Genomic DNA, 25,699 nt, shown 5'->3' with positions numbered 1-25,699 from the left:
TATATGTATGTGTGTGTGTGTGTGTGTGTGCATGTGTATGTTTGAATCTTAACATGTATGTGTATGGTGTAACGAATACCAATATATTGTCTTCCTTGTTGAAACAAACAAAAGCACGGTGGAATTGGTGAATGAATAGTGGAGCTTTACCAAAATCCACAACACTTTTGTATGGCAGTTGAGTAATACAAAAATTTTTATAATTTTTCTTGTAGATGTGAGAAAATTCATTAGAACTAGGAAAAAGTAAAGCTATCACTTTATTAAAACCCAAAACTCAATGCTCTGACATAGAGTATAATGTGAATTCATAACTTAACTACTTTCATGTTGTGTCCTCAAAATAACATGCATATTAGTATGTCAAATCCCTAAGTTTGTGGAAGTTCTTGGTTTTATTTCACTTGAATTTTTTTTAACATGTTGGCACATTTATGGTAAAAGAGTGCATTGTTTTTAAGTGAGTGATTACACTTTTAAACAACAGGTCTCCTTAAACCTGGACATTTTTGCATATTTGCCATAATTTAAGAGATTACCATTCTCTAAAACCTCTGCAAGCTATAGGCACTATATCTTTCACAGTAGCAAAATTCCTCTTACATGTCAGATATCCACTTTATCAACGTGTGGGGGAAGAGTGACAGAGGGAAATGTTCCTCATCTCTACCAGTTCAGTTATTTCGATGGAATAGTATCAGAGTAGCCAGGTCAAGTCTGAGAAACAACCATTTTGTTCATGGCTGAACCAGACATTGTCAATGTAGCTGCAGTTTAAGTTAAGAAAATATTTTTTCCCTGAAATTTCCTAAGGCAGGTGTCTGTAACCACAGGACACAGTAATAAATCAAGCTGTTAGACAAAGTAGACTATTACCATTGACCTTGTGTAATGTAATGACTCTTCTAAAGCTCTTCAAAAGAGTCGTGAGTGCCATAACCATGGGATCTGCTGGTAGACCTTGCACTAGAACCTTTCTGTTCTCCTTCTGTACCTCTTCCCTACTCTGAACAGTTTCCAGATACTCAGGATTTTACCTTCTAAATTTTCACTGAGTCTTCTTGTGGTTTTGTTCAACGTTTTATGTCCTTGCCTACAATTTCCAGACTCTCCAGCAACTCTGCCTTTCTTCCCAGATTATCACAATTAGTGCCCATTATACCATTTACCCCAGTTCTAAAAGCATCTAATTTTATCTAGAACCAACAAGTGCTTTCTAATAACTTTAAGCTGAATGTGGAAGGAGAAAACTAACATGAAAAAGAATAAGATACATTAAATTATATTGTTGCTTGGCATTTGTATAATGCTCAGTTGGTAAATGAATCCATGGATTTTGCATTATTTGGTTATTAGCATTCATTAAAAACATATAATGGAATATGTCTGTATCATACTGAAAGTTCCAGGAGAGATTAGTTTTTAAATAATTATGTTTTAACTATATACCATATTTTAAAATACCTGTGTTTAAGGTATCAAAAGTTTATTGCTGATTTTTTCATGGGTATTTTATTTTTAAGTAGCGGTATAGCTGTTTTTACATAACTTAAGCTCATTCTCATTTATATTACATTTCTAATCTAAATATTTTATTTTTCTCCTTTTTTAGCTATGTCCTATTACTTATTTTTTCTCACTCAGTAATTATTTATTACATTCGTTTGAAAATTAATTATACTAATATTTTAATCAGTTAAATTAGTAGGTAAAAACAGTTGCAGAACATATATTTTTGAAATAAAACTAAGCGTGATCTTTTGATGTAAAGGTTTTTGTTTGATGTTTTTATTATGTATTTTCTAGCAAAAGATTAAGTAGATAGAGATCAGAGTGTAGAATTGGTTTGTCCAAGACATCATTAATTTCCTGATATATCTTAAAGTTAATATAGCGACATCGTAAGATTAGAAGAAATGTGTCTAAACCTAGAATTAAACATGTAAGGTAAAATATGCAATATTCACTGGTAAAAGAAGATATATGATACCTGCTGCATTATTATAAAAACCAGTGAAAAGCCACTGGGAAATAAAAGAAAACAGATTTAGTAAAACCTTGGGATGATTTTTAAATTTTATGAAATGCTTTTGTCTTTATGTCTCCTGGAAAGAAGCAAAATTGTAGTCTTAACTATACCTTATTCCATAAAGACTGTATTACTAGAAGTCTCCCTAAATGATTATAATTTCTGAATTAAATTTCAAATAAAGTGTTGCTTCTACTGAATATGGGCTGTATTAACATTACCTAAAGTTCTATATTAAATGCACACAGCCCACATTCCCATACTAGCTGGAGCAACTCTACAGAGTTTTGAAAATTCTTCTTGTGAGGAAAAGGATAATATGAATATAGCAAGATTATGTTGCTATGGCAACTGTGACTTCTCTATTTCTAGTCTTTCTTGCACTTAAACTTCCAGCTTTCAGGTTGTATTGCCATTTTCCCTGCTAATCTATCTGATACATATGTAAAAATGCTGACTAAAGTATAACAAGGAAAAATATTCAGAGTGTTGTGAAATATTATCCCTCAATGATAAGAAACTTCAGAATAAAAAAATGCTGACTCCAACACACTAAATATTTACTTTCAATAATACCACAATAGATACGTGTATATAGGGAATGTTATTAAAGTATGCTCTTTTGTAAAAGACTGAGTCAGACGAAAGCAAAAGCAGTAGCAAAATTAAATACAATAATCTCTCTTATAAATACATTTTACCAAATAACACAGGAAGGATTTTGTTGGATTCAACCAATGGATTATCTCATCTCACTTATTAACATACATTCACATCCATCTATATCTACATATTATATAAATGACCTAGATATCTTATTTGTGGAATGTATATATATATATATATATATATATAAAATGTTGCTATTTCTTTGTATAAAGTGTCGTATCTAACCTCTACAGCCATGCTTTGAAGTAAAACTATTCTAATTTTTTAGACAAGGAGTTCCAGGCTCAGCAAGTTTAAATAATTTATATAACTTAAGTGAAATGATTAAGGAATTGTTAGATAATAGAAGATTAGAATTTGAATCCACATGTATTTTATAATTACCCCGAAATAATATTCGAGCTAGAAACTTGGACTAGTACATCTGTTATTAATCTTTTAGAGATTACCTGGAAACTTTGGTACAGGCATTTCTTTAGATTGATATTCAGTCTCTAAAAGAACAAAAATGTACACTGAAGCCTCAGTCCAAATATTGTTGGTGAGATTGTATCCTTTGAATTAACAGTGCCTGGCTTCTTATCTATAAAACTCTGACACTGAATTTCTGTATGATTTTGGGTAAGTTACTGTATTAGGTTTCTCCAGAGAAACAGAGCCAAGAGGATGTATATACATAAAGAAAGACATTTATCTTAAAAAAACGGCTCACACAATTGTGGACGCTTGGTGAGTCTAGAATCTGATGGAGGCAGGCAGGATGGAGGCTCAAGAAAAAGTTGCAGTTAGAATCCACAGGCAGTCTGCTGTGGAATCAGGAAGAAACAATATTGCAGATGAAGTCTACAGGTCGTCTGCCAGAGAATTCTCTCTTGTTTTCCGGTATGTCAGTCTTTTTGTTCTATTCAGACATTCAACTGATTGGATGAGGCAAACTCACAATATGGAGGAAAATCCCTTTTACTCAAAATCCACCAACTTAAATATATGCCTCATCCAAAAACACCATCACAGAAACTTTCAGAAACATGTTTAACCAAATATCTGGGCATCAGTGTCCAGACAATCAGACACATAAAATTAACCATGACAGTTACTGAACTTGTTTGTATCTCACTTTCCTTATCTTTTAATACTAAGATAACATTATTTTTTAATTGAGGTGAAATTCATATAATGTAAATTAACGTTTTAGGTGAGGGATTTAGCTGTATTTAGGACATTCACAATATTGTACAACTACCACCTCTGTCGAGATTCAAAACATTTTCATCACCCCACAATAATATGTGCACCCACTAAGTAGTTGATCACTACCCATGACAACCACCAATTTTCTTTCTGTCACTATGGATTTATCTATTCTGAATATTTCATGTAATGGAATTGTACAATATGTGACATTTTGTGTCTTGGCGTTTCGTATTTAACAATGTTTTTGAGGTTCATTCACATTGTAGCGCTATAGCATGTATCAGTATTTCATTCCTTTTTACAGCTAAATAATATTACATTGCACATGCATATCACAGTTTGTTCATTTTTTCGTTTGCTGATGGACATTTGGTTAGTTTCTATCTATTGCTTATTGTGAATAGTGCTACTATGAACATCCATGTACAAGGGTTTTATTTTGGTACTTGTTTACAATTTTCTTAGGTATATACCTATGAATGGAATTGCTGAGCTATATGATAATTCCATGTTTTACTTATTGAGCAATTGCCAAACTGTTTTCCATTATGTCTGCACCATTTTACATTCCTACGAGCAGTGCACAAGTGTTCCTTTTTCTCCACATTCTCCCCAATGTTTGTTATTTTCCATTTGTCTGAGGTAGACAGATTAATGCTCTTTCACCAAAGATGTCCATCTCCTAGTCCCTGGAGCCTGTACAGGTCACCTTACATGGCAAGGGAGACTTTTCAAACACAAGCTAAGGAAATTAAGATGGGAAAATTATCCTGGATAATTGGGTGGGCCCATTGTAATCATAAGTGTCCTTTAAAAAGTCAGAGAAGGAAATATGAGGACAGAAGCAGAGTGTCAGAGTCAGAAAACTAATTAAAAGTGCTAAATTTCTGGCTTTAAGGATGGGAGAAGGGACCATAAGCCAAGGAATGCAGGCTACTTCTAGAAATAATTGAACATAAAAGGCAATCAAAAGGATTTTCACTTAGAGCATACAGAAAGAACACAGCCCTGACAGTGTCTTGATTTTAGCTAACTAAGGCCCATTTCAGACTTCTGACTTGGAGAATTATAATAAATCTGTGTTGTTTTAAGCCACTAAGTTTGTGGTAATTTTTACACAAGCAACAAGATACTAATACTTGTAATATATTTAAACTGCAAAAAGCCAAAGATAACCACATAATTTTGAAAGGAGCCAGAGTGAAAAATTTACCCTAACTGTAGAGGAAAAAGGGTAAGAATTACAGTGGATTTCTCATCAAAAATCACGAAAGCAAGAAGAGAATGAAATGAAATATCTAACATTTTCAAAGGAAAACCAGAAAAAAATGCCACTAATCTAGAATTCTATATACAATGAAATTATTCTCAAAAATGAAGGGTAAACACTTTCTCAAACAAAAACATTGCCAGCAGACCTGCTCTGCAATAAATATTATAAGGTGTTTTTCCAGGTGAAAGAAAACAATACAGTTCAGAAACACTGATCTATATAAAAAAGTAAGTGTCAGTAAAGGAGTACATTAAATTAAATTAAAATATTTTATTTTATTCTTAATTGTTCTAAAATATAACTGTTAAAGTAATAATAGTAACAGTGTTTGGGGTGATTATAGTATATGGACAATAAAATCAGTGACAAAAATACCATAAAGTACAGAAGAGAGAAGTGGACAACACTCCATTACAAAGGATCCACACTATATATAAGCAGTATATTATATTTTAAGTGGAATTAAAAGAGTTAAAAATTATAATGTAAACTTGATAGTTTAAATAAAATGATTCAATTACTTGAAAGACACAAATTATCCAAACTTACACAAGGAAAAATAGATAATATGAATAGCTCTATATCTGTTAAATAAATTAAACATATAATTAAAAACCTTACAAATAGAGAAAGTACCTGAGACAGAGGGTTTCAGTGATGAATTCTATGAAACACTTAAAGGATAAATAATATAAATCTTCAACAATCTTTTAAACTTGTTCTTTGAGATAAGGGTTATCCTAATACCAAATCAGATCAAAACACTACAAAAAGAAAATTACAGTCCAATATCTCATGAGCATAGGTACAAAATCCTCAACAAACTTTTTGCACATTGAATCCAACAATGCATTAAAAGACTTACCCGCCCTGAACAAATGTCATTAAAGCTAGGAATGGATTTAGTCAAGGAAATTCAACATAACAGCATTAAAAATTTCAAAAGTATATGATCATATCCATTGGTGACAAAAATATTTGACAAAATCTAACACTGACTCGTGATAAGAACTCTCGGCAAACCCAGAATAGAGGAGATTTCTGCAACTTGCTATCGTCCATATACAAAAGAACCCTACAGCTAGCATCACATTTAATGGTCAGAGAATGGAAGTGATCCCCTAAGATTGGGCATAAAGCAAGTATATTCTCTCTCACTACACTTATTCGGCATAGTACTGGAAATATGAGCTAGTGCTGAATGGCAAGGGGAAAATAAAATAGACAAATTTGAAAGGAAGAAATAAAGTCTTCATCCACAGATGACATAATTGTGCGTTTTGTTATGATTGCCCAACTTTTTCATTTATATGTGAACTTTCTCTTTTTCATATCTTTTCTCATATTCATTTATTTAATTAAGAGTCATCACTGGGTATAACCAATAGAAATATAATTTGTGAAACTTGAAGAATATAGGGTAGCTACCTCTCTTTGCAAATTCTTTATTGATGTGATTGACTAGATTATCCCAGAAACTCCTGCTGATAAACGTGTGAATTTTTCTGGTCAAGTGATTTCTTATGAAGTAGCAGTTTTCTTCACCTTACTCCAAGTCCAGTGTGGGGGTACGATAGGGAGCAAATTTCAACTCAGTACTGGGAGGAACATGCCTCTTCATGGTGGTGGCAGAAAGTGATTCCTGCATCCTAAAGAAATGAGTTAGCAGTATTTGTGGCAGAAGTTGGATGTAATTTATTCCAAAGAGTTTGATAAACAAGACTTTGATCCAGCCAAATGTTGAGTCAAACTGCCACCCTTCCTCAAACTGAAGACTAGAGCCAGGCTTTTATTGCACTTAATCACATAATGTGTGAAAAGCTGTGTACACAGCAATTGGTGTATGTTTAATTTTTTCTTTTTTTCTTTCTCTAGCTTAGGATTTCTCAGCTGTTTTTGCAAATGTGTCCTTATAGGTTAGGTATAATTATTTGTTTTTTTTCCACTTTTTTCTTACCATGTTGCTCTAAAAATGTTCGATATTCAGGGATCAATAAATAACACCACTATACCCAAATACTGAACAATTAAAAGTAACACAGAAGACGCAGGTGACAGTCAATAATAGTGAATACTTACTGGAGGCCAGGTACTTTCTAAGCATTTGATGCTTGTTAACTCATTTAAATTTTACCCCCAAAATTGATGAAGGAGGTTGTGTCATTTTCATTGAAATTTGAGGAAACTGAGAAAGTGTGGATTAAGAAACTTGTCTAAAATTCCACAGCTAATCAATCAGGAGCTAGGAATCACACCCAGGTAGTATGTCTCCACAGTTTTAACCTTTTATTTGTTAAATCCTTGGCTAATGGGAGCCCATGGAGGTGTTGTCAAATGGACATTCCAACACTCTCCCAATCTTCAAGCCTGGCCAAAGCCCTTTATTTCATCGTAGGAGAGCAACTTAAATACACCTTTTCTGCAGGCTGGCCAATTCCGAAACAGACACAAAAGAGGCTGAAATAAGTGTTCCTTTGTTGTGTCTACCAATCTCACTAATCAAATAAAGTCACCTCTGTTCAGGAAGGAACGAGTGAAGCCAGGTGTGTTTCTGGAAGGCAGTTTTCTCCACAAGGAAATATGAGAAGTTTGGAATGAATGCCCCCTTAATTAATAACAAGGATACTTTATAACTTATTACTTTGTATTGTACATTTTTATAGACTTGGGCTTATGAGGGAAGAAGACAGGCTGATTTTACATGAAAATAATGTGTAGTTCATCAACTTAAAGTTTTATATTGGCAAAAATATGACATCATGGGTGCATATAAATGAACTAACACAGTGTTCACAGAAGTTAAAAGAGGAAAAAGTGGTGGGAGAAATGAATCACAAAATGACACACAGGATGAATATGCTGAACTAAAAAAAAAGATTCACAAAGAAAATGGCAATTTAATTTCAATAAAAGATCACAGTTCATATACATGTATATTTTTGAATTGTACTGGTTTTGTACATGTGTCTTTTAAAAATATGCTTAGGATTATAAATGTATAAAAGCTAAAAATGAAGAAGTTCATACCACATTTTATTTCTGAAAATACAACATTGTCATAAAACTAAGTAAATGGTAATGACAAATGATTTTTCTTCTTAGTCAGAAGAACTATGGGGATAAATCAGATATGAGTAAGGTAATTTTAACCTTAATTTGAAATTTATTTAAGGCCAACTGGTATTTAAAATTGTCTTATCTAATATTGGTTCTCAAGAGGGATAACATCAGTTATTTCTCAATGATTCTCATTTTGCCATAATAAAACTGAGACACAAATTAAGATATTTTTTCATGATTGCTAAGTATAACAAAATTACTTTATTAAGTATTATAAGTATATAAAAGTATAAGTATTAAGTATTATTAAGTACTATAAAATTATTTCATAATATACATGAAACAGATTATTTCAGATGATTTTTTAAAATTTGCTTGTGTTCAGTTTTTAAAAATGAAACAAGTTTTGTTATTTTTATCAATGTTGAAAACTATTTAGAAACTCTTGGTTCCCTGGAGATGCTGTACCAAAGTACCACAAACTAGCTGACATAGAACAACAGGAATTTATTGTCCCGCAGTTCTGTAGACTAGAAGTCTGTGATTAAGGTGTCAGCTGACTTGCTTCCTTCTGAGGGCTGTGAGGGAGAGTGTGTTCTATGACTCTCTACTTGCTTCTGGTGGTTTGCTGGCAACCTTTGGCATTCCTTGGCTTCTAGAGCACGACCCTGATCTCTGTATTCATCTTCATTTAGAGTTCTCATAGTGTGAGTGTCTGTAATTAAATTTCCCCTTCAAATTGGATTAGGAACCCACTCTATTCTAATATGACCTCATCTTAAGTAATTATTGATACATCCTCAACAACCCTATTTTCAAATAAGTTCATAGTCTGGGGCACTGTGGTTAGGACTTCATTATGGGCTGAATTGTATCCCTCCCGAAATTCACATGTTAAATTTGTAACACTCAGTACCTCAGAGTTTGACTGTATTTGGAAACTGTATTTGACTGTATTTATGGAAAGCCATAAATAAGTTGAAATGTGGTTATTAGGGTAAGCCTTAATCCAATATGACTTGTGTCCTTATAAGAAAAGGAGATTGGAAGACAGATATATACAGAGGGAAGACTATGTGAATACACAGGGAGAAGATAGCCCTCTACAAGCCAAGAAGAATTGCCTCAGATGAAACCAACCCTAGCAAATACCTTGATTCCTTACTTCCGGCCTCCAGAATTGTGAGAAAATATATTTCTGTTCTTTAAGCCACCCAGTCTGTGGTACTTTTTATGGCAGCCCTAGTGAACTAATACAGACTTCAACATATGAAATTTTAGAAGATACGATTCCAAAAAGAATTTTTTTGGGGGAAAGCCATAAAAGAAGTTTAGCTTTTCTCAGGTGTTTTTTTTTTTTTCTTTCAATATTGTTACTATATTTAGTCAATTGTTTTGACTTGTCTTTAATTATGGTTAATACTAATTTCATGTTTAAATTAATTCGCCTATGGCATTCTAATTACGAGGAGTATTTTTTAGCAATATTATAGTTGTGTGTGAAAACAGAAAGATATTTAATTTAGAGAACAATTATTTTATTGCAAATTGATCCAGAAGGCAAAAATAGAATAATTATTTGAATTTAAAAGTACATTTAAATTCAATATAAAGAAAGACCTTTCAAGAATGAAACAGTCATAACAATATTGCCTATCACTTCCAGAAATAAACTTGAAATGCTCAGGGATATTGAATACTTATTTAATAATTACTTAATACTTAATAACAAAGGATTTTGAAGAATGCAATTGAGACTTTTATCAAAATAAATGTAAAAAATCTGTATTTTCATTTTATATTTGATTTTCCAACAGGAAATTGAATTGTATATTTGACTTCCCGTAGGAAATGAAAAGGAGGTATTTAACTTACATCAACTTTTACAAAAACTCTAATATTTTAATAACAATAATATACTTACTAATTTTATAATCTGTGACATTCATATTTATTTTATTCCCATATTTTAAATAAACTCATCTTTCAAATGCCACCTACATGTAGCATGCGATAGCTCGCAGAGCACTGGTTCTCAAAATTAGTTTCATAATAGTATCACTTACAGAGTTTATAATAAGTTAATGACTGGGTCTTATCTGCAAGGACTCTGATTAATTCATCTGGTGAGTCCAGGTGTAGGATTTTTCAAAATTATCTCCTAAGCATATTAAAGTGTGGGAAAGTTTAAGATCCAGTCTTAAAGGATGATTTTGATGAAAATGAGGCAGTGGAGAAAGAAAACTAAACACATCTACGTGTAGAAGGTAATACAGAACATAGTTCAGGAGAAAACAACTTCCCAATTCTTGGCAACAACATATTTCTTATATTTTAATTGTGTAATGACTAGTAAAACCGATAAATTTGACTACAGATATAAGACCAAATATTTTAATGGCTGCTCTTTCTTGTGTGTTTCAATTTTGTCTGTGTCTATATTACTGTATTTTTCCTATAGGAAATTATTTATTTATTTATTTATTTATTTATGTTTTTGCGGTACGCGGGCCTCTCACTGTTGTGTTCTCTCCCGTTGCGGAGCACAGGCTCTGGACGCGCAGGCTCAGCGGCCATGGCTCATGGGCCCAGCCGCTCCGCGGCATGTGGGATCTTCCCGGACCAGGGCACGATCCCGTGTCCCCTGCATCGGCAGGCGGACTCTCAACCACTGCGCCACCAGGGAAGCCCTAGGAAATTATTTTTATGTGCAAAAGGAAGCATTATTTCAATTTTAATGGAAAACTTGTAAATAACCAAAATAATACAAGTCATCATTCCTATATTTGATATTTTTCTGGTGTTAGTTTCCACTCATCTAAACACCAATTACTTAAACTTTAGAATTCCCAACTTTAAGATGAGCAAAGTCTTTTGAACAGCTACATCTGTTCAGATCTCACAGATGGCCTTTTGTGCTTTTTTTCTGAGTTCTTTATAATTATGTGTGACACTGTTCTTCTTTGAGAGTTGGTGTGAATGTACTAAAACATTATATTTCAACTTGAATTCAAACATGTTTAACAAGGTTTGCAGTAAAAGCTGTAATCCTATCCTCTGTATGTGTAGCTCTAGGGCTAAGATTAATTTTTCTTACATTGTCTTCTACTTACTACTAAAATGTTTTTCTAAAAGTATTGTCATAGATTGGCAAAAACAAATAGAGCTCACCAAAAACTGATCCCAGGGCAAGACAATTTGTCTCATTTATGATAATAAGTTTCTAAATATCTACGCCAGAGTTTTAAGACTAAACAAGGATAGAATTTTTTTTTGTTGTTTCTCTTGTATTTGTTTGCCTTTTATTTACATACCTGGTTGTAACATGATTAATATAGGTAACATACGATGAGGTTCACTGTTTCTAAAAATATAATTTCCTTCGGTATTGAAACAGATGAATAGGCTGCTTTGCAATTTTTTTTAATATAAATACATTCTTCTAAAGTTTGAGTAATAATAAAAACTAACATTCTGAAAACTAATGCTTACTATACAAGTTTTAGTTCTCTAGGTGACTTTATACATATCTTCATTCAGTTCTCACAATAATTCAGTATTTTAGGTAATGTGATCACTAATTAATAGATAAGGGCACTGAGGCCCAGAGAGATGAGGAACTTTGCAGAAAGTTGCGCAGCGGTAAGTGAAAACCTGGGATTTGAAATCAACGTATTATACAAGCTGAATTTCTGACCACCTATGCTGGTCAAATGAAGAAAATTGGAAGAAAAACTCTTAAAGTGCTGAATGAAAATTTGACCAAGAGGATCTCTGCTTTCAGTAACAGCAGAGTAAGTATTCAGACCAATGCTTCAGCTGAAGACAAACAGTAAAATTTGAGACATATTTTTAAAAAATTTCCTGAAGGCAATGGTGAGTGTGATAAAATTACAGCCCCAAGACAATCACATGTGCTAATGCCTGGGATAGTGAATAACGTGAGATATCGTACCTGTGCATTTGTTAAGGCCAAAGGGACTTTGAAATGTAATTAATGTCATTTAACGGTTGACTTTAATATAGGGGAGATTATCCTGAATTATCTAGGTAGAACGATGTAATCACATGAGCCCTTAAAAGCAGAAGTAGAAGACACGGAAATTTCAGAGAGAAGGAAATGACTCCTTATCAACAAGTAATTTCGGAAAGAATTCTGAGACTCGGATGAGAACCACAGCCCTGCTGACGCCTTGATTTGGTTGATTATGAGACCATGGGAAGAAATCCTGCGCTGTTCTGCTGCAACTTGTGACCCACAGGAACCGTGAGGAAAATAAGTCTGCATTTTTAAGATGCTAAGTATATGATAAATTGTTGTGACAGGAATATAAGATTAATACAGAGAGCTAACATGGTGATGAGGAACTGCTGGTCTAAAATTTAGAGAACACAGCACTTGGGAATGCTATAACTTTGGGGGTATTTACTAATTCAGAAGAGACTGGGAGACCAAACAATGCAATGTCCCCTTATATCCTAAGGAAAACAAAAGTAGAGCCTGGATCCCACCACATTTCAGACTGTGGTAAAAATCTAAATTTTGTATAGAGACCCTGAAGGACCTTAGATTTAAGACTGGAATCAGTAAAACAGTCATGTGAACCTTATCATGGCTTCAATCAATTTGTGAGTGCCAGGGGATCTCGTTCCCTGGAACTGGATTAAGCCAGTGAATCTCAACTGGTGGTGATTTTTCCTTCAAGGAACATTTGGCAGTGACTGGAGATATTTATGGTGGTCACAACTAGGGAAAAGGGGATGCTATTGGTTTCTAATGAGAAGAGACCAGGAAGGTTACTCAGTCCTCTACAATACATAGAATAGTCTCCCACAACAAATATTTATCTATCCCCAATTGCCAATAATCCTACAATTCCTACATTCTGTGTTAAGTTGATCCCAGCTGGCTATTGCCAAAAGATGCCTAAGAGAAGCAAAGACAGATCTTTTCTGGACTAATTTAATATTATGCTAGTCCTCAAGATATTACCACAAAAAGTTTTATGAATAAAATATTCCATATAAAATAAAAATTAACAAAGCAGTTGAGAAGATAGTAAAGCATAAAGGACAACAAAAGAAATATGACAATTGAAAGAGATTTGGAGAACTTCTTGATGAATAGAATCATCATCAACGTTAAGTAACCACCTATTCTACTTGAATGATAAATGACAAGATTGAAAATTTTGGTAGAGTACTAGAAAATATAAAAATTTACATAGCAGAATTGATAATAGATTAATAAAGGTGCCAAATAAAATTACTAGAATTGAAAAAAGTGCAGTAACTGATATTGAGAATCCAATCAGTGAGTTTAAAAGTAGAGTAGATAAGATAAAGGGAAAATTAACGAGGGAGAGGATCTGAATCAAAGAAGCACAGAGATATAAAAAGATTATTTTTTAATTATGAGATATAAACTATATTTAAAATAGGATTAGAACGTACATATTTATTTTGAATCTCATAAGGAGATATGAAAATCAATGGGGCAGTAGTTATATTTGAAAAGATCATGGCTGAGATTTATTAGAAATGAATGAAACATAGTTATTTATAGATTCAAAAAATTCAACAACTTTTCAACAGAATAAATTCAAGGTAATTCACAGTGACACAACTACTACTAATGTAAGAATGCAGGTAACAAAAGTAAAAGATAGTTTTAAAAAACTGCATAAGAATAATGATACACTACACTCAGATAATAATGATACAGTACACCTAGTACTGAACAGAAATACTTATGAAAGATTTATTCAAGTGTTGTCCATTGAGTATTCTATATTGCAAATTTCTGGTTAACTTATAATATAATAATATATATACTTATACTTATATACTTATAATAATATATATACTTATAATAATAAACTTATAATAACACACCTAATAAAGATCAAATAAAGATCAAAATGGAAAGTTGATGTTCATAATTCATGTAATAAACAGCCTTAAACCTCTATGTTCTTAGATGTAAATTGGTGACAACCATCTCCCATTCATCCATTTTAATCTCATTGTAATAATTAATTAAATAGTGTCTGAAAATGCTTTGAGCACACTAAAGGTAAGTAGTATATAATATTAGTATTATGTTAGATATTTTAAGAGAATAAGAATTCTTATAAAACAAAACGTGAATAAGAATTTGTTTTAGTTTTTATTTGAATACATAATTTACTGCTCCAGCAATCACTATAGGTCCTGTTTGTACTACTTCTAGAACGAAGGTCTGAAATTCTTTTTTTGTTCTGGGAGAATGTGAATCATAAATCTCCCCAAGAACCTGTTCAATTTTATTGAAATAAGCATAATGCCTTTGTGAACTTTGAAGTATTGTCTGCTATAAAAATATCGTGTCTAGAAATTACAATATACCTAGTAGAATGGCCAAAATCCCAAACATTGGCAACATCAAATGCCAGTGAGCAACAGGAATTCTCATTCATTGCTGGTGGGAATGCAAAACGGTACGGCCACTTTGGCAGATAGTTTTCAGTTTCTTACAAAACTACTCATACTCTTACCATATGATCCAGAAATGGTGCTCCTTGGTATTTACCCAAATGAGTTGAATGATTATATCCACACAAAAACCTGCACATGGATTTTTAGAGCAGCTTTATTGATAATTGCCAAACCTGGAGGTAACCAAGATGTCCCTCAGTAGGTAAATGTATAAATATACTATGATACATCCAGACAATGAAATATTATTTAGTGCTAAAAAGAAATGAGCTCTAAAGCCATGAAAAGACATGGAGGAACCTTAAATATATATTACTAAATGAAAAAAGATGATCTGAAAGGGATACATACCATATGACTCCAACTATATTACACTGTGGAAAAAGCAAGACTATAGAAGCAGTAAAAGCAAATGTAGTTATCAGGGTATAGGGATGAAGAATTGATAAACAGGCCAACCACAGAGGATTTTTAGGGCGCTGAAATTATTCTGTATGATACTGTAATGGTGTATACATGTTATTTTGCATTTGTCAAAACTGAGAGTGAGAATGTACAAAACCAAGAGTGAGCCTTAGTGAGACTGTGACCTTTGGGTGATAATGTGTCAGTGTAGGTTCATCAGTTGTAACAAATACACTGCTCTGGTGAGGAATGTTGATAGGCTATCAACCTAGGGGGAGTGGTGAGTGGAGATAAATGAAAACTCTCTACTTTCTGCTCAATTTTGCTGTGAACCTAAAACTGCTTTAAAAAATAAAGTCTAGGGCTTCCCTGGTGGCGCAGTGGTAGGGAGTCCGCCTGCCGATGCAGGAGACACAGGTTCGTGCCCCGGTCCGGGAAGATTCCACATGCCACAGAGCGGCTGGGCCCGTGAGCCATAGCCACTGAGACTGCGTGTCCGGAGCCTGTGCTCCGCAACGGGAGAGGCCACAACAGTGAGAGGCCCGCGTACCGCAAAAAAAAAAAAAAAAAAAGTCTACTGAAAAATAAAGATTAAAAACTCATGTCTAAAATGAACGTATGTTATAAAATATGTCTTTATGCTTTAAAAAGAATCAAATCTATGGATTTTAATTATACTTATTCTGTCTGCCTTGTGACCCTAAAGAATATATATCTATTAATATTACTTTTGGGGAAACACACATTGTAGATTTGGCATATAATTTCATTAACCTCATACAAACTGAATAGGTCAGAGCCAAGGATAAAAGAGAGATTGAGCTGTGTTCATTTCAGAGCTACGTATATAATAACTGGTAAGAGTGTCTTCAGAGTTTCCTGCACCATAGTAAAACATGTAATTCATCCATTCTTTTTTTTTTTTTTTTTGCCCCGGACGCACAGGCTCAGCGGCCATGGCTCACGGGCCCAGCCGCTCCGCAGCATGTGGGATCTTCCCGGACCGGGGCACGAACCCGAGTCCCCTGCATCGGCAGGCGGACTCTCAACCACTGTGCCACCAGGGAAGCCCTTCATCCATTCTTTATGTAATCAACAGTGAACAGCATAAGCTTAGATAGCACTTTACAGTTGACAGAGCATGTTCACATAATATTTTATTACTTTTTTTTTAACTGCAAGCCACTAAATTAGAGTTTGCAGGTCATAGACTTAGTAGATAGGTGAGAAAGTGAAGCTCAAAGATAATTTATGTTTGATATCATACAGTTAAGAATTGTAAGAATTGCATTCAAATCTGGAATTTCTTTTCTGTTTTGCTATTTCACTTCATAGAAACAATCAGAAGAGTTCATATATTAGCCCATAAGAACTGTCTTAAAGATCACAAAATCCCAACACACTAAAATTAAGTTGGTAATGGTTTCTATTACTGAGAATTTTATGAGCTGAGTATTCTCATAGGCTTCTGATAAAAATAAAATTGGTAAAATTCTATTAGGAAGCAATTTCATTTTACATTTCAAAGTCATGAATTTTTTAGTAACAAGGTATTTATTCTAGCAATAGCACAGCTGAATTCATGATAGCAGGAAAATGGAAACAATCTAAAAATAGAAGAATGCTTAGTTGAACCATAATACCTCTAAAAGATGGAATACTATGCAGCCGTGTAATTTGATAATTCTATCTTAAAGCATTTGTAGTGACATCAAAATGTAAGTTTGGGGGAAAAATGTGAAGTAGTGTGTTAACAGTGAATAACTCAATTCTCTGTTACAGTGATTATGAATTAAGACCCAGGTTCCAGAGTGACTGAGCGTACAGTCTGTCTTTGGTAGTTGCCACATATGTGATGCCAGGAAACTAACATTACCTTTGTGTGCCTCAGTTTGTTCAACTGTAAAATGGAGAAAATAGTAGCATATATAGATCAAGTTGTGAGAATTGAAGAGCGGATAGTTATAAATAGCTTAGAGGTGTTCCCCAAACATAGTATATCTACTTATTGTTATCACCCCATGAACTGAGAGTATGGTTATTATATTTCTTCTCTGTCAGATTTCTTTTTCAGAAACTGTACTTCAAGAAACCAGAGGAAATTATCTCTAAAATCACTTACCAATTCTAAATCTCTTTCCTCTTCCCACTTGTAATTACCACCAAAAAATCTTTAAAAAATAGGGGGAAAAATAAATGACCTTTTCTTATTGTTTCAAAGTTTAGAATCAACACGGAGGGTTACAAAGGTACTGGGCTTCAAGAATGATGACTCTGCCAGGAGGTGTACTGAAGTTTTAGACTTTTGCCTAGTGTGAGGGGCACTTGCTTGTGTTATCTGTCTGTGGGGCTTCACAACCATCTTAGCTCTTAGCCTCTGACTGAACTGCTGCTTTAATTTTAATATTTCTATAGATGTTTTCTCTATCCACTCTCAGGCCCCAATTTGAGATTAACATTTTTAATTACTCTTCTGTCTTCTGTTCCCTTATCTTGGGCAGTTTATAGACACTAACACAGGCCTACAGTCTAACAAAAGTTCTTTCTACTTCCTACTTTTCTTACAAAATAATACATATAGTGCACTTGTGCAGAACTGATATGGCTATGTGGACATGACTGAGGGGTGTAGGAGGCATGTGAGTTTATTTATTTATTTATTTTATCCAACTCCTTCCTACCTTTTGTACCTTTGTGAAATTTTGAAATGTTCTCCAATGAATATGCCTTGCATTTGTAATAATAAAAAGAGGCTATAAAATGAAAGTCTTATAAACCTTTTAGAGGAGAGAATTAGCAGTTATCTTCTTTACAGTAGCATTATATTTTCTGATCTTCCTCAGAGCTACTATACAGACATGTTGAATTATATTGCCCCTCAAATACAAAGTGCTTTTCAGTGTTTACAAGCTATATTTAAGGGATGCCCCCAGTGAAATGCAGCTTCATTTAGGGTGATATTTTACAGTAACTCTGTGCCAGAATGATGCAACAGGAATAGAAACACCAGAATTATACACTTTGCTCATATGTGACTCAAGGTGCATAAACACATATGGGCAGAAACACAAATCTAGCATCAGTTTTAGAGTTTTCCCTTAGAGAGCAGTTATTTTCATCTGTACATTCATTCTTCTTTTATACTTGATATGCAAGTTTGCACTATTTCCTGAGTGAATATGGATATACATCTGCTTCAAGGGGACATATGTACACGGTATCTAAAGACTGCAGCTATGCGTACTCGTATTTGGCAGGACATCTGGGTGGATTTATTTTAACTAATTTAACTGCAAAATTTATGTGTTTCACTTGAATTTGTGCATATTTAAATCAATTGGAGGCTCTTGATTCTGCCCTGACTAGGATTGATGACATTATACATTATTTACCATAGTTACAATTGAAAATGTAAGGGTGAGTCATATATTTTGGCTGTATACGTTTAAGGAAAAATCGCTTTTTATTGTTAAAGACCATGGGCTTTCAAGTAAAGAATGGTTTTAAAATAACGGATGCCATGACATGGCTTCATTATATGAGTCTGCAAGGGATGGAGCTGGACATAGCTTAAAGGTGAGCAAGGTACCAGCACACACACTATGACTCCATGTTTCAGATTATTTACTTAAGATCATACTGACCACATGCCCAGGCAATGTGATTGTTGCTGGGGATACAGGGATGAATGTGATTTCTCGGAGCTCACAGGGCAGGAGGGAAACAGATAAATAAGTAGCCCAATTTGGCAGAATCTATGATGCATATTCCAATATTATCAAAAAGGTGAGAGGAAACACTCAAGAGTATAGTCATAAGGCTAAGGGGGATGGACATATGTCTCTAAAAACCCATCCATGGAAGAGTCACTTAGGAGGTCTCACAAAGATCATTCCATTCCATTCCACCTTATTCTTTGTAAATGCTAGTGCTGAGGCAGCAGCGTGTAAGTGGAGAAGGCACACACAGGCTGCATTGTCCCAATGTCTGAAGCGTGGTTGAAAGTGAGGCTGAGAGGCTGCTGTGCTCATTTGAGCCAAGGTGGCCCTGAGAAGATTAAATGAGGTCAGTGTCTCTAAGATGAAGCTCCAGCACTCAAGGAGCCTGCTGTCCATTACAGGAAACATACACGTAAACAGATTATTGGCATGAAAAGCAAAAAAGCTGAAGTCTAAAGTATGTGCAGAGGGTTGGGAGAAGCACAGAGAATGGAGTTATTACCCTCACAGGAGGGATTTGTCCAACTACAGTTTAAATATATGATGCATCTTGGTTTTAGATACATTAATGTAAAAAGTGAATTTTAGGATTGAAGAAGTTCTGAAATTAAAAGTGCTCATAAAGAATGAAAAATCTTACCAGATAAAGAGGAAAGGTTTTCTGTGTTAAAGTAATGGCATGCATATGCAAAGTTGTGAAATCTAAGAAAGGACATAGACCCTTCTAAGAAAGATAATTCTATTGTGATTGCACTGGGGATACGAATGTGTATTTTCAGTGGTGCACAAGCATGTTGATAAATGCGATATTTTGATTATGAGGTCAAAAATTGTTAAATATATTAGTATTTTTCTCAGCAGAAAGGAATTTAATCATGTTATATATTAAATGCTTCCCTATTCAACTTGAAACTTCTATATCATTTTTAATGCTTCAAGTATTTAAATTTAATCCCATTACATAAATTTTCTGAATTAATGTTGTACACAATATCCCTAAGTATATTTTCATGATTTATTTTAATTTTGTTTGAGCGTATTCTCAGTTGTAGTGAATAATAATTGACATAAGCACTGTATAAGTTTAAGGTGTACAGCATAATGATTTGACTTACATAAATTGTGAAATGATTACCACAGTAAGTTAACATCCATAATCTCATATAGATACCAAAAAAAGGGTTTTTCTTTGTGATGAGAACTTTTAAGATTTATTCTCTTAGCAAGCTTCAAATATGCCACACAGCAGTGCTAACTACAGTCATCATGTTGTACGTTACTTCCCCAGTATGTATTCACTTAGAACTGGAAGTTTCTTCCCTTTGACCACCTTCATCCAATTCCTGCAACACCTACCTCCAGCCCCCTACTTCTGGTAACCACAAATCTGATCTCTTTTTTTCTGAATTTGTTTTTGGGGTTTTGCTGTTACTTTTAGATTCCACATATGAGATTGTAACCAAAAGTGGGGTCCAGCTGCTCGATGCTCAAAAGCCAATAAAGAGGCAAGTTTGGTGGAAAGGAAAGTTTGCTTTATTTTGGAGGCCAGGAACTGGTGGGGAGGGCGGATTCCTGTCCAAAGGCCGACTCCCCCCCTGCCCCCCACTGACAATCAGGGGGCAAGAGCTTTTATAGGTGAAGGGAGGGGGCTACATGCAGAAACAACACAGTCAGCTCTGACAGTTATCTTGAAATTGGTCATTGGTGATCTGATCAGTGTCATCTTGATTGTTTTAAGTACAGTTAACCTTCAGTTCCAGGGTCGGTTTGTTCCCACTTCCTTGAGGCCAGTTCTCGGAATTGTGCAGCTTATGTCACGGCTACAGTCTGGTCATCCTGTAGTTAATCTCTTCCACTCGGTGGGGTTTTCAGTACCTGTAAGACAGCTCACAGGATATGGCTCAGAATATTATCTATAGCCCTTGAGGAGGAACTAAAGGTCCTTGACTTTGCTTAATGACTAAACTATTATTATTTGTTCTCCTTTGACTGTTTTCCTTTGTTTCTGCATTTTCTCACTTCTCTGATTAAACTTATTCTTTGGCTAAAGTTTTTCCACAGACAAAAGGCAGGCAGAGGACATGGGGGGCAAGGACCATAGGGTCCTGCTCTGTTTCAAGACCGTTCAGTATTTGTCTTTCTCTGTTTGATGTGTTTCACTTAGCATAATGCTCTCAAAATCCATCCGTTTGTTACAAAGGACAGACTTCTTTCTTATGGCTGAATAATATTCAATGGAATGTATTATCATATATATGTATATATATATACATATGTATGTATATCACAACTTGTTTATTCATTCATCTGTCAGCAGACAATTAGGTTGTTTCCATATTTTGGTTCTTGTAAATAATGCTGCAGTGAACATGAGGGTGCAGTTATCTCTTCAATATTCATTTTCTATTTTAACAAGGAAAATATCCATTAAAAGTACCAGTTGTAGGAATGGTTTGGGTAAGAACTAATTATTTAGACTCCTCTCTCCCTACTACTCCTTAATCTGAGTTTCTAGAGGAGGTTTGCAACCTGCAGCTGTTTCTTCCCATCCCCAAGAGAGGAGAGAAGGAAGGACACAATCAAAGAAGGTGTCTTTTCAGAATGCGAGGCCAGATCTTAACAGTTAACAGAAGTAATAAAACTCATGTGGTGGTAGACATTATGTCATTTAATACCCACAAAAGTTATTTGAAATAGATGCTAATACTGCATTCATATGAACATGAATATGGAAACCAAGTCCAAGACAGATGAAGTTTTAAGTCCAGAGTCATATAGCTAAAAAGTAGGGGAGGGAAGAATCTAAGCTCTTTCTGGAAACCGTGTAGAGTCTGCTCAGCCTTTAAAGTGGAATAATAAGCAGTATTTTAGGAACTATAAATTATTCCTTTCCCTTGTCCTGTGTCCCTTTGCCTCTCCCTTAAGAAAGGTGTCTAAATGCCTTACCTCCTCCTGCACAGGGCGAAGTAAGACCAGAAATTATGGCCCACAGGGAGGAATGTTTTGTGACCCCAGGGTGGGGGAACAGTCTCCACATGACTGCCCTCATTTCAGCCTCAAGTTTGGGGGTCCCAGGATCACTCTCACTTTAGACCAGCTGGCTACAGATATGAGTCTTCACAACCACCCTAAGGTTTGATAATTCACCGGAACAACTCAGAGGACTCAATGAAAACAATATATTCACACTTACAGTGTATTATAGTTAAAGGATACAAATTAAATTCAGCCAAGGGAAGAGACTATTAGGGCAGAACCAGGAGGGGTCCAAACACGGAGCCTTCCAGTCATCTTCTCTCTGTGGCATCATGGAACATTTTACCTCTTTCCGACCATGATGTATGACAACATGTAGAGAATATTGCCAAGCAAAGAAGACCACCCAAGCTTTGGATGTCTAGAGTTTCTTTCTTTCTTTTTTTTTAACATCTTTATTGGAGTATAATTGCTTCACAATGGTGTGTTAGTTTCTGCTTTATAACAAAGCGAATCAGTTATACATATACATATGTTCCCATATCTCTTCCCTCTTGCATCTCCCTCCCTCCCCCCGCCCTATCCCACCCCTCTAGGTGGTCACAAATCACTGAGCTGATCTCCCTGTGCTATGTGGCTGCTTCCCAGTAGCTATCTGTTTTATGTTTGGTAGTGTATATAAGTCCATGCCACTCTCTCACTTTGTCCCAGCTTACCCTTCCCCCTCCCTGTATCCTCAAGTCCATTCTCTAGTAGGTCTGTGTCTTTATTCCCTTCTTACCCGTAGGTTCTTCATGACCTTTTTTTTCTTAGATTCCATATATATGTGTTAGCATATGGTATTTGTTTTTCTCTTTCTGACTTACTTCACTCTGTATGACAGACTCTAGGTCCATCCACCTCATTACAAATAACTCAATTTTGTTTCTTTTTATGGCTGAGTAATATACCATTGTATATATGTGCCACATCTTCTTTATCCATTCATCCGATGATGGACACTTAGGTTGTTTCCATCTCCGGGCTATTGTAAATAGAGCTGCAATGAACATTTTGGTACATGACTCTTTGAATTATGGTTTTCTCAGGGTTTATGCCCAGTAGTGGGATTGCTGGGTTGTATGGTAGTTCTATTTGTAGTTTTTAAAGGAACCTCCATACTGTTCTCCATAGTGGCTGTACCAATTCACATTCCCATCAGTAGTGCAAGAGGGTTCCCTTTTCTCCACACCCTCTCCAGCATTTATTGTTTCTAGATTTTTGGTGATGGCCATTCTGACCAGTGTGAGATGATATCTCATTGTGGTTTTGATTTGCATTTCTCTAATGATTAGTGATGTTGAGCATTCTTTCGTGTGTTTGTTGGCAATCTGTATATCTTCTTTGGAGAAAAGTCTATTGAGGTCTTCTGCCCATTTTTGGATTGGGTTGTTTGTTTTTTGATATTGAGCTGCATGAGCTGCTTGTAAATTTTGGAGATTAATCCTTTGTCAGTTGCTTCATTTGCAAATGTTTTCTCCCATTCTGAGGGTTGTCTTTTGGTCTTGTTTATGGTTTCCTTTGCTGTGCAAAAGCTTTTAAGTTCCATTAGGTCCCGTTTGTGTATTTTTGTTTTTATTTGCATTTCTCTAGGAGGTGGGTCAAAAAGGGTCTTGCTGTGATTTGTCATAGAGTGTCTGCCTATGTTGTCCTCTAAGAGTTTGATAGTGTCTGGCCTTACATTTAGGAGCTTGACACATACTGGTTGCTTTAGTCTCTAACCTCTCCTGGAAGTTTGTGATAATACATTTAGTCTCTAAAATCCCCCTTCACAACTTACATTGTTAGACTGTCTGGTGGCCAAAGTCCTAGCAAAACAAAGATACTCCTATTAGGAGGATATTCCAGGAGTCTAGAGGTCAACTCCTAGTAACTAAGGGCTTACATTCTTCTTTACACAATGTCCCATAAATTTAACTTAAGAAAATAATATATTTATAAACGCTTTTAAAAATTAACTTTAATTCCTTGAATAAATACCCAGTGCAGTATAAATTACAACAACAAGAACAACAAAATCTGTCTTCCACTCCCAGTACAAGCAGCACTAGAGTTTGTCAGGTATTTGATTGCACATCTCTGTAAAGCACTCACCATCCATAAAATGCTGGAGCTGTCACTTTATGGGGAGAGGGGAGAGTGCGAGTGGATGGAGAGAGTGGTATGATTTTTAAACCTATATTTACTATTGTATTTTTTCAGGACAAAGCACGATATAGCGTTCTGTAATCTACACTGTATAACTGGGTACTTGCATTATTTTCTAAAGACCTAAACAGATGTTATTTTCAGGAAATGGGAATTGAGCCCTTGCTGAATTTGTGTAATTTTCACAATAAATGTGTATCCAATAAACATGTAGTAACTAAAATAGCCATTCTTAAAATTCAAGAGGCAGGGCTTCCCTGGTGGCGCAGTGGTTGAGAGTCCGCCTGCCGATGCAGGGGACACGGGTTCGTGCCCCGGTCCGGGAAGATCCCACATGCCGCGGAGCGGCTGGGCCCGTGAGCCATGGCCGCTGAGCCTGCGCGTCCGGAGCCTGTGCTCTGCAACGGGAGAGGCCACAACAGTGAGAGGCCCGCGTACCGCAAAAAAAAAAAAAATGCAAGAAGCAGTTGGAAAGTGAAAGAGTTAGTTGTCTCTAGGGCTCTTCTTGTGAATTAAACACACAAATACTTTATGAAAAGCCCAAATAATAGAAAACTCTCCTCATTTAAATCGAATTTCATCTATGGTATATACTTATTTTTCTTTATGGGTGTAGATACTATTCTTTTAGGCAATTTCAGGAACAATATTAATGTTTAGACAGAAAGATCTAGATTAAGGGAATATTAGAGCATTATGTGGTACTGGGCAGGAATTGGTTCTCTGTTTGCAAACCTCAGGCAGCACTCTGAAGCATTGTAGTAAACAGGTCTCTTAGAACCAGTAGAAGTCTACCCCGTAAACCCCTTTTACATACTTTAGCAGGTAATAGAAATATTTTTTCCAGAGACAGCAACTCTCCAAGAAATGAATTCTGGAAAACAGATTTTGTCCATAATATATATCTACCTACCGTTTCTAAACTTGCCGGGCACTTTGGGTCACATTTGCACATCCTTTCTTCCTTAGGGTGTGTACTCCAGTTACCCATATCCTCAACCCACTCTTCGTCAGTCTATCAGTAACGGCTCAGCTCCTGTCTTCCCTCTGATTCCCACAGTATTTTGGTTTTCACTTCTAGTATTCTGTCATTGCATTGAGTTATACCTATTTTAATGAATCAGTTTCTGTGCTGTGTTTTGAAATCTGAGAGACAGGTACTCTCTCTTATCCCTTTCCATTGGCTCCTACACCAATCACAATGTTTAGTACAGAATCACAAGGCAATGAGTGGTTGAGAATCAATGAGTAATTGACATAGATAACACTTTCACACAGGTTTTTATCAAGGATGTATACTTGAGATGGAAATGACTTATTGTTCTTCAATAAGCTGAATAAATAATATCAAATTATCATTCATAAAAATCTTCTTAGGCAGCTGAGGTTATGTAATCAAATTATATTCCTCAGAAAAACTAAAGAGATCGATAATTAACAAGATTCTTAGATTTATTGATTAATATCAGATGTCTCAAATAATACTGTGATGTTAAGGTTTAACTTTTGACAAGCCCTAGAGTTCCTGTGCTGCTGATTAAAAAGGAATTTAGGTGCTCTAGATAACAGATGTCCAGGAGGGCAAAGTTAATGCTCTGTTAACTGAAAGTTTGGAAACATAACTTGTATTTTGCCCAAACAGAAATCCAGTTCTCTTACACATGGGACAGACTTTCCAAGGGCTGGGGATTAGGGCTGGCATTTCTTCTA

Source organism: Delphinapterus leucas, chromosome 3 (assembly GCF_059928025.1).
Source record: "Delphinapterus leucas isolate spDelLeu-1000000601 "Yukka" chromosome 3, BTC_Dleu_Yukka2, whole genome shotgun sequence".
Classification (NCBI taxonomy): domain Eukaryota; kingdom Metazoa; phylum Chordata; class Mammalia; order Artiodactyla; family Monodontidae; genus Delphinapterus; species Delphinapterus leucas.
Note: the sequence above shows the minus strand (reverse complement) of the source record.